We start from the raw sequence: 9,503 nt of genomic DNA, 5'->3' as shown, positions 1-9,503 counted from the left end.
AAGTTAGACAAAGAAAAACAGCTTACCACATACCTACAGAGTGCTGTGTTCCTCCTCAGAACCCACTATTTAACAACAAAGTTCTGCTCCTAATAATACTGCCAAAATATCTTGCACATTTCCAAATCTACATAACTTAGCACATAACTGTGGGATGCCTCTAAAAAATACAATACTATACCCATTTGTATGAGACATAGCAAATTAGGTTGCTGTTATGTATCTGTGGTATATCGCGCAGATTGCTGTTGGTGCTCACTTCTGAGAGCTTGCGAGTATGAGCTTGTGCAGGAGAGCTGCATTATGCAATTTCACAAATACATGTTGCACTACATGTGGTTCAGAAATCATACCTGAAGCACAATTCACATGCTAGCATTTACTTTCTTTTCTCCTGAAAGTCACACCATCTTTTAGGGATGTTTGGGAGAATGGCAGCTTTTTCTGGCACCCACTGGAGACCACCTGCAAGGTTTGAGAAGCCCTATTCCTTCATGGCCAGTTCAGGGAGCACCTACTGAGAATCTATAATGTTGTTTTTAAAAAGGTAGATACCTGATACATCCAGGCAAAGGAGTTGCCTTCAGTCACAGGCATTACCAGGACAAAGAAGCAGTACGGGCATTGTTGTGATGACCTGTAGTGATGTAGCTTTTATGATCTATGTGCCTAGGAAGTAAATGTTAGGCAATAACATCACAGTGGTCTTGTAAGTGTTTTTTTTTTTTGTTTGTTTTTAAAATTTCTCCACTGTTTTTGCAAAGACAAGTACACAGTTAGTCTCTCTGGGCTAAGATGATAGGCAGCACTACATTGCTAAACCTGTCCCATCTCAAGACAGGTGTATCTTTTTCCTCTTGTGTCATGCCCTATATACTGTGCATTTTACAAATCTTCCCATCACTTTCTGTCTTCCCATTGTTTGCCTTTGTCTTTGTCTAGCCAATGTATCTCATGCTAGTATGTGCACATTCATCCTTGTTTGTCTGTACTGTATTTCATCTGTTCCATACATACTGACCTACCCCTCTTTTCTACCCTTCTTCAGCTTTCACTTTTCCTAGACTTCCTTCTCTAAATTTAAAGAAAAATGGGGACCCTAGTTCTACCTAAATAAAGTTGCAGTCAGTATGTCACCCCTGTCCTGCCCATTCCTATCTATATATATATATGTAATATGTTGTCCTTCTGTGTGTCACTCTTACAGCTATCTTTCTCTTTTCCTACTTTCCTATTAACCCCTTTCATTCTCATTTCTCTATCAGACTGGTTTCCACACACACTGACACCATACACTGCAGTATTAATTACTGTATCACTGTCTATGGTGTCTTGTTGCCCCTTGCTGATGAATGTTGCAGTACTTGCAGCATAACCACATGCACTGCTTTAGTTTTGGGATCTGTCAGCCTGTAAGTTCACATGTTCAGTTATTGTGGGATTGTGCAGAGACTGTCATTGATTCTTGTGCTTCATGTATATGTTTCATTGTTATGTATTTGCTACGTTGCCTTTTGATGTACCTTGAAGGACAGGTAGCTGCACATAAATCCTACCTGTGTCAGCTTGTATGTATAATAATTGTACTAGGAGTTGCAAATTCCTGCACAATATGGTACATAAGTTAAGAATCCCATATCACATTTTACAGGACCTTCTCTGCAGCTGGCAGTTTGCTTGTATTAAAATAATAACAGAAAGTACTTGTGGGACATTATAGCTATGAAGAAATAAAGAAAGTCTCCTTAAATAGTAAAATGCATGCACTACCTTCTAAGATCTGAATTTCTTAGTAAATTTGCATGTTCAGTGTCCAGGTATGGCTGCCAGGTTTCTGCCATAGTCCTCAGAGTTCTTTTTAGTTAAATCTTAGTTAGGCTTCTATGAGTATTCACTGTATCTCAGACCAACTATATAACACCTGTCCTTGGCTACACAGCAAGACTGGAGTTTGACTAGGCAGAATGACTTCAAGCATTGCATTTACCCTTTGTGTTTAATGAAAATGAAAAAAAATCTTTCCAGTGTTGTTTTTTTATTATTATGATATGGGCATGCCTCCAGTTTATCTCATTTACTTTGTAAAAACCAAAACTGACAGAATAAAAACTCTTTAAAACAAAAAAGCGAGCAATAAAGATGGAGCGGTTTAAAAAAAACAGGAACTATTTACTTAGCGCTTTCGGAAAAGGCGGTGCTTCTCCTTCTTCAGACACTAGAACAGTTTAATTACACACATTATATAGACAATCAATAAGCCACTGTATTAATTAACCAAAAAATAAATATACCTTAAAGGTAACAGGCATAAAAAGTGTCAGCAAAATACTCAACAAACTAATAAGGACTATCGTGCATCAAAATGTACAACTAGAAACGAAAAGACAGTAGAAAGCAAACTTATAAAACCACGAGATGTCTACAACTAAAACTGATGTTGGAATATTGTTAATTATACAGTTCTAAAGACCATCCTAAATGAAAATGCTTAAGAAATAACATACTTATATAAAGTTATGTATACCTAATGATAAAATTAAGTTTAAAACTATTTATATTTTACCTTAAATTGTTATAATGACAAAAGACACACTTAAATACAAACGTTTGAATATAATAAAACACCAAAACAATGGGTTACCTGACCTTAGGCTATAAAAACTAAAATTGTCAGAGAGAATTTTTAACAAATATATAAGAGTAATATTATACACAAAATAATTATCTATTAAGGGCTAAATGTTTGAGAATGCATTTAACAGACACACTTTCATTTAGCACTGGAGATAAGTATGCTGCAGTTCTAATTTGCCAGTTTAGCTCTTCAATTTCCAATTTTAATTGCCAAGGACCTCCTCTTTGGTCAACTACAAATTGTTTTAAAATGGCAAATTTAAAATTGTATATTTGTTAAAAATTCTCTCTCTGACAATTATAGTTTTTACAGCCTAAGGTAAGGTAATCCATTGTTTTGGTGTTTTATTATATTCAAACGTTGTTTGTATTTAAGTGTGTCTTTTGTCATTATAACAATTTAATGTAAAATATAAATAGTTTTAAACTTAATTCTATCATTAGGTATACATAACTTTATATAAGTATGTTATTTCTTAAGCATTTTCATTTAGGATGGTCTTTAAGAACTGTATAATTAACAATATTCCAACATCACTTTTAGGTGTAGACATCTCGTGGTTTTATAAGTTTGCTTTCTGCTGTCTTTTCATTTCTAGTTGTACATTTTGATGCACGATAGTCCTTATTAGTTTGTCAAGTATTTTGCTGGCACTTTTTATGCCTGCTACCTTTAAGGTATATTTATTTTTTGGTTAATTGATTCAGTGGCTTATTGATTTTTATATAATGTGTGTAATTAAACTGTTCTAGTGTCTGAAGAAGGAGAAGCACCGCCTTTTCCGAAAGCGCTAAGTAAATAGTTCTTGTTGTTTTAAACTGCTCCGTCTTTATTGCTCGCTTTTTTGTTTTAAATCATTTACTTTGTACTTTGAACATTTAAAATTAAATTAATCATGCCTGTATTTATGTACTTACTGAAACTATAGCTTATCATTTCTTATACACTCTAAAATATTTATCAGGCAGGTCAGTTTTGTTTTTATTTTATTTTTGATATAATGACAACTCACATTATAATATAAAATAATATGCATTATGGACTAGTTCTGCATTATGCATTGTGAAATTAATTTTAAAGCTCCAGGGAAAACAAGTGTAATGGAAAATGTTAGGTTGTGAAGATAAAGGACTTAAGAATGTTTGTATTTGGCATGTAAGTGTAAAAGGTCACTTGTAAACTTCTTTTTAAAATTTCATACTACAATTATTAAATAATTGTAAAAAGATCAGTGAAATTTATAGTAATTTCAGTTGTAATGGAATAATAATTCAGTCAAAGTACATTCCAGTCTGACATTGCACAACCCATTCAAAGCAGAAGTTACACAGCTCTACAGAAAACTGAATAAAATGCAAAATGTGAGACAGAGTCAGGGAAGGACTATGAACCACTTAACTAGGTGTGTATGTATAAATGTCCATTTGTCAAGTCTCCTTTGTAAATTTATAAGAAAATCTTCCATAAAATTATTATATATCACTTAGATACAAAATGCACCTAAGACTGCGATTCAAAAACCAGCTCATTGTTGAATTTCACCCAACCACACTGATAGCTTCAGACTATGTAATTAGAGTCATGGCATGTCACAAGTAAAATCATTTTTATTCTAGAGAAAAATGCATTACTTTTATTTATCATATAATAACAGCTTAATAAAAATAATCTTTGCATTTGTGTTGAATGTTTTACCCTGGCAGAATCATATTCTCCTCAGTGGAAACTAAGTATAGTGCAAAACATCAGACTGTGACATTTTTGAGAGTTCATATCAAAAGAGTATGGCAGGGCATATAAAATACATATAAGACTGCAAGTGCACTCTCATTGACATAAATGCAGCAACATTCTGAATTTTAGCCCATCAATTTGATTGTTTCATACCATAGTATCTGAGTCACGACATGTGCAATTGAAAGATATTTTTCTAGTGAAATATATATGACGTTTGATTTTGAAACAATTACAGCTCAATAAAGACATGTTCTGCAAGAGTGCTATATTTTATATCCTGAGTGAAATCCATTTCTGCAACAGAAACCTATGCATCATGCCAGTCTATGAGAGTAAAAAAAGCAGTACATATCTGTGCCTAACAGGCAATGTATCAGACTTCTTCAACAATTATGGATAAAGCAATCAGGGAATTATTATTAATAGCTCAATTATTAATTATAGTAGTAATAAATTAAATTCTACCATCAATAATTTAAATGCAGCTAAGTGCTGAAGAGTGTACTTACACTGCTTGAGATTATGTTGACTATATTTTGATGTTATATTAAAAAACAACTTTTCTCCAGGGAAATATGTATGATTATTTTTTTAATTCCAGTGAAATAACAAGTACTTAAATATGTATGCTGGAGCAGTGCTACATTTCTCATCCTAAACAGAAGTCATATGTCACCCTCAGTGGAAATTTGCTATAATGTAAGGAGTCAACCTGTGAAAGTCAAATGCCTATGAACTTTAGCAGTTGTATATATGTATAAAAGGCAATATGTCATTTACCTTTTAATGTTTTTAACAAAATTTTCAGGGAATTATAATAAGAGAAGTACAAGAATGTGCCTACAAATATACTGCACATGTTTAAATCCTGCTGAACTCTGAATTTGACCCCAGGGCCTCGGTTGCTTCAAACCATGGTATGTGATCTATGGAATGTTAAAGCTAAAAGAAAACCAGAGAAACAATCATTATTTTTGTTAACAATAGAATGGAGAAAGCAGTAAAGATATATATATATATATATATATGTATATATATATATATATATATATATATATATATATATATTTTCTGGGTCAGCACAGCATTACTCATTCTATGCATAGGTCATACATCCTACCATCAAAACTGAATACAATGTAGTGACACAGTGCAACAATGATATGCCTACACACTTCTGCATTTAGTATTTATGAATTAAAAGGTTATATTTCATGTCTCTTTTGAGAGTTCATAATAAAATTATCAGGAATGTATAATCAGATACTCAGGAAAAAATGCAGAAAAGACTGCAATTCTGCCATAAAAATATAAATGTAGTGCATTGCTAAATCTGTCTCCAGAACTTTGGTTGCTTCAAACTGTGATGTTTGAGCAATGGCATATTACAATTTTAAAATTGTTTTTATTTTGAAATGTATAGAGCTGTTGCTTATAATCTAATGACAACACAGCAGCAACATATTGTGGAATGAATTCTATTATCATGAACAGAAGTCATATTCTCATACTTTATATAAACTGGATATAATATAACTTGGCAGCCTGGCATATTCTCTCATATATATAGCATATAGGGCCATCCACACAGTGCTGTATCTCTGATATAGTTTGAAATTTCTGTAATAACATTTTTGAATACCACCTCTAGATGTTCAATTGCAAACTGGAGTTAGGGTATTCTTTCAATTGGCTAGTTACAGTTCTCAGCAATTCTTTCCATTTTATGTTTTTGGTTTTGTTTCTGTATTAACATTTTAAATTCTGGAAAAATCACTTTCAGTATGAAACAAATAGTGTGTTTAGCTCTTACACTAGGAAAAAAAATTATGATTGTAAGTGATATGGTTTTTACTCAGGGTACAAAAATTATAAATGCGTGTTTATTGTGACCTGAATCTATACATTTGCATTTGTGATAATGCAAAATTATAATAAGATTGTAATAATTTGAAAGCCAAAGCATGGTTTATGTCTTCACTGTCTTTCTAAACTATGATAAACACTAAGTACAATTTAATTTGCACAAATGTAGTTCCAGTGTCATATGTTCCTTTCTGAAATTGCACTTCTTCTTTGTCTGCAAATAATTCAGATAAATATAATGGACACAGTAATGTACTTTGCCTTATTTCTTTCAGAAACATGTATTGTCCTATCACCTATGAGCCATAACAATTAATCATTTACTAGTAATCATGAATTACCTTTTGTAAAGATGTATAACCTGGCCGAAATAAAGTGGCTATTTTTTGAAGAAAATGAACAACATAATGCCCAAAGTAATAAATTTCAACTAGCTGCTCTCAGAATACTATAGTACCCACCTCAATAAGCTATATCAATGACAATATTACAGTGACCATGTAACTGCCTGCTCTCTTCTCACATGCACACACACACACACACACACACACACACACACACACACACACACACACACACACACACACGTGCATTTATACAAATATAGTCATAGTATGTGTATTCTTCTAATTTCTGACTGTGAAATAAGTGAAAAATGGCCACAACAATGAACTTCTGTGTTGTTCTCAGACACATACACACCAGCCCATAAAGCTTTATCATGGTTATTTAACAGTGATCATACTTGCCATTTCCTCTCACACAAAGCCTGTAACCATCAAGAAAAAATATAGCCACTTTATATGAACTCTTCAGATGTTTTCTGGTGAAGAATGTGAAGGCATAAAAAATACAGTTCTGTATTTTATCTTCTGTCACATACCTATACTACCCCACTCAGAAATTGTAGCAATAATAATTTAAAGTTATGTTGTATCTCTCCTTTGTTTTCACACACAGCCTGTTCTCCATCTCTTATTTACACACACACACACACACACACACACACACACACACACACACACACACACACACACACACACACACACACACACACACACACATGCACACACACACACACACACACACACACACGCACGCACGCACGCACGCACACACACACACACACACACACACACACACACACACACACACAAAAAGCTAACTTATATTTACACCACTGATGTTTGATTGTAGTAAAAGTAAAGGAAATGATGGCCACAGTAATTTATTTAATCTTGTTGATTTATACATGTATACACTGACCCCTCAACAAGCCATATCAATGTTTCCTTGGCAGTGACTATGTAACTGCCTCTTGCTTTCATACAGACTACCTCCCACAGGTGACAGCTACTCTTTGTATTCTGATATCCAAAATAACATTTTTGGCACGGATGTTCAGTAAGACTTCAACTGCACATTGAATAAATAATCAACAATTTTATTAAAAAATTAAAATACACTTACATAAAAAATGAGATAATGTTAATGAGTACAAAAAAATTCTGCAAATTGAAAATCAAATGGCGCACACAAGGTTGAGCACTTTCGTCCCCATTCATTCATATCTGGGACTTCTACAAAACCTGAACAATCTAGTGCACGCCAGTCAAAATGTCATATACCTTGCTCATCACAAGATGAGCATATACAAAATTCATTGATAGAGAAATTCAGTATACCCAGTAAGCAACCTAAATGAAATAATTAGTTTTTAAAGAAACACCTATATAAGTTCAAATACATACAATATAATTCTACAAATATGTTACTCATGCACTTATTTTGTTGTAAAAGCAACATTCTAAAGCTTAGATGCTCTCAGCTACAATAAACTCAAAATCGAACTCCCATCATTTAAATCAGGCAGGTGTGGTATTCTCATCTGCCAAATACATTTTTTTCTGTTATCATGTTTTACAATCACCTCCACATTCCAGACTTTCTGTATATTTTTACTTTTAGTACTGGAACATGTAGAACTTCTAGAATGTGGAGGTGATTGTAAAAAATGTGGTTAGAGAAAAAATAACTTATTTGATTGGTGAGAACACCATGAACCCACACATCATGTGAGCAAGGTATTTGAAATTTTGATGGGAGTTTACCAGTTTTCTTTAAAGTGTTGAGTTGTTATTCCACATACGGTTGGAGCCTTACTGAACATCTGTGCCAAGAATGCTATTTTGATTATTCATCTTTTAGAGCAGCTTACAGTTCTGTGGTTTTGGTTTTAAGTTATATATTTCTGATATGTGATAATAAAGAAAGTCAAATAATGGCCGCGATAATTTATTTTAAATTGTTGCTGTTATTTTCAACCCTTAAACTATTCACTGTAATACATAAAAATGAAAGAATGAGTGGGCTTTATTACTGCCTACAGATATATCAGATGCCTTGCCAGTATTTGTTGAATTGTGGATGCTTTCAAGAGAAAACTGTCCTAGAAATTCAGAGCATATACTCCTATTAATGTATCTAACAGGCAAACATTAATACTGGTTGATTAAAAAAAAACTCATATCAAGATGCTTACTTCTTGTAGTAAAAGGGCAGGGATTGGCTAACTATGACCTTTTATGTGTTCTTTGGGGTAAGAGTAGCTATGCTAATGAACAATATATCTCACTTCTCTGTTATGTTTTCAAATAATTTTAATGAAACGCTGTAGGGTAACTGTACAGATAATGTATTAATGAAGCAATTACACATATAGTGCATTGAAAATTGATTTTTTTTTTTAAGATCAGGCTCATACTGATTTTAAAATACAAAAGGATGCAAATCTTAAATTATCTTAAATTATCTCAACTCTCCTTTTTATGGCAATTGCCTGTGCTTCTGAGAGTACTTGCAACATGTAGTTTTAGTGAACCTCTGTTGTACTTTCTCTTAATTTCTGTCCTTGTGTCTCTGTAACAGAACAACATAACTGACTGATGTAATTGATGTTTGTTCACATTAATGTTATGTACACCCTTTTGCAATTCACCATTCCTGGATTTCAAGAATTTATTTATGTGTAAGAAAACTTTACTAGATTCAATAATGAATTGGTCAACTTAGTAGACAAAAGTTTGTTTGTTGTCCACTTAGATACCCAAATCTTTGAAGAATGCAATACTTTCAATCACCCTTCCTTTAATGCAGTATGTAATACCATGTTTTGCTTACCAAAACCCATATATTTGGTCCTATTGATATTTAACAGTGTGATTGTCCTTCATCCATTTGCCAAAATTGCACATGTAAGTTTGCC

General features: G+C 33.0%; 1 protein-coding gene across 1 annotated transcript in view; it reads right to left on the bottom strand.

Annotated features, from left to right (window-relative positions):
- Nucleotides 1-9,503, bottom strand: part of LOC122788692 (extracellular calcium-sensing receptor-like) — a 78,402-nt gene that overhangs the window by 18,914 nt on the left and 49,985 nt on the right. The window lies entirely within an intron of this gene.

The sequence above is a fragment of the Protopterus annectens genome, chromosome 14.part0 (genome assembly GCF_019279795.1).
Source record: "Protopterus annectens isolate FY-2018-M chromosome 14.part0, PAN1.0, whole genome shotgun sequence".
In the NCBI taxonomy this organism is placed as follows: domain Eukaryota; kingdom Metazoa; phylum Chordata; order Ceratodontiformes; family Protopteridae; genus Protopterus; species Protopterus annectens.
This window is presented reverse-complemented; position numbering and strand designations above follow the sequence as displayed.